Here is a 1,908-nt window from a genome sequence, read left to right as displayed (position 1 = left end):
AAATCTCAAATACCCCATGTGATCCCCTGTGCTCACCAGAAGTGATCCCTATGTGCAGAGCCAGGAGTAAACCCCCAAACATTGCTAAGTATGGCAAAAAAAAAATCAATAAAAAGAAAACTTAGCAAAAGGGAGAAATTATTTGCAAATCAGATTTCTAATGAAACATATACTGACAGAAATTAATAACCTAAAAGCACAATAATTTTATATAAAAATGAGGAGAGGGCTGCAGAGAGATGGTACAAGAGGAAAGAAACAGGCTCTGGTGTCCACAGTCCTGGTTCAAATCCCTGATACCACATGTGGTCCTGTGAGTACCACTAGGGGTCACTCCTGAGCACAGGACATCTATGGATAGCCTCAAAGCCCTGTGATGTAGCCCCACTCCCAGTCCACCCCAAAAATAAGCAGAAGAGCTGAAGATTCATTTCTCTAGAGAAAACATACAGATGGCTGGCAGGTAAGTTGAAAAGATCCTCAATATTACTGACATCATGGAAATGTAAATCCCAAAAGCACAATGAACTATGACATCGGGGGCTGGAGTGATAGCACAACGGGTAGGGTTGCATGTGGCTGATCTGGGTTAAGTTTGCCTTGCATGTGTCTAACCTGGGTTAAGTTCCTAGCATCCCATATGTTCCCCCTAGCACCACCAGGAATAATTCCTAAGTGCAGAGCCAGGGGTAACCTCTGAGCATCACCAGGTGTGACCCAAAAAGAAAAGAAAAAAAGAAATATGCCATCATACTGTAAGATTTTTTTTAAAGACACAAGACCAGCCTGATGAAGTAGCTCAATGGTAGAATATGTCTCATCTGTGTTAGTCCCTGGGACCCTCACCCCATCCCCCCTCCACTCTCACCCCCACCACACACACACACACACACACACACACACACACACACACACGACAATGTTGATGAAAATGTGGATAAGAGGAATCCTGTGTAGCCACAATGGAAAACATTGTGAATGTTCCTCAAAATCTAAAAATGGATCCATTATGTGATCAAGTAATTCCATGTTTGAGAGTTTATTCAAAGAACTTGGAAAAAACTAGTTTTTAAAAATACACGCAAAAAAAAATACACGCACACTCAGATATATTATTGCATTGAATAAAATAGCCCAGACATGGAAGCAATCCAACTGTCATCAGTAAATGAATGAATAAAGAAATGTGGTATTGATATTTGGTGGACAACTTTTCATCCATAAAAATGAATGAAGTCTTATTTGCATAAAAACAGAGATTAAGTTTGAGGACACTATGCTTAGTGAAATAAGTCAGAGAAAAATACTGCTGATCTCACTTATATGTAATATATTTTAAAAATGAACCAAAAATCTGGGGGTATGGTGCCGCCAGCAGGTCAATCTGTACCTGTGAGGCGAGTACATCAGCAGGCTGATGGCGCCTTCAGACTTCCAGATACCCAAAAATTGCTGCTGTGCCTTTGGCCAGACTCCAAAAACTTAGGGCAAAATTTACCAAGAAAGTAAAGGGCCAAAAGTTAGGTATGTGGGAAACACACATACAAACCACCTCCGACTCAGCTATATAATTGGACGCATGGCCTCTCTAGTTCCTGATTGAACTGCTTAATGGCTATGATCCCAGAGACTCAGAAACAAATCTCAAAACCCAGCGGCTTTTGGCAGAAATGCATCCGGTCCCTGCAGTAGGTTACCGGTGCTGGGTGAACCCAGGTGGGAATAGGTTTCATGCTTTGGTCTATTCCCCCTGGTGGCCCAGTGGCCGCCATCCTCCAGAGGCCACTGGACAGTCAGGTCTGGGCCCACAGTGACAAGACACGCAGGGCCTCACAGTATGGGGGTGGAGCTGGTCCTGTCCTCCCCACCCCAACGAGACCCCCATCGTCCACGAACGACCTCTCTGGC

This window comes from Sorex fumeus, unplaced genomic scaffold (genome assembly GCF_029834395.1).
Source record: "Sorex fumeus unplaced genomic scaffold, SorFum_2.1 ptg000006l, whole genome shotgun sequence".
NCBI classification, from domain to species: Eukaryota; Metazoa; Chordata; class Mammalia; order Eulipotyphla; family Soricidae; genus Sorex; species Sorex fumeus.
Note: the sequence above shows the minus strand (reverse complement) of the source record.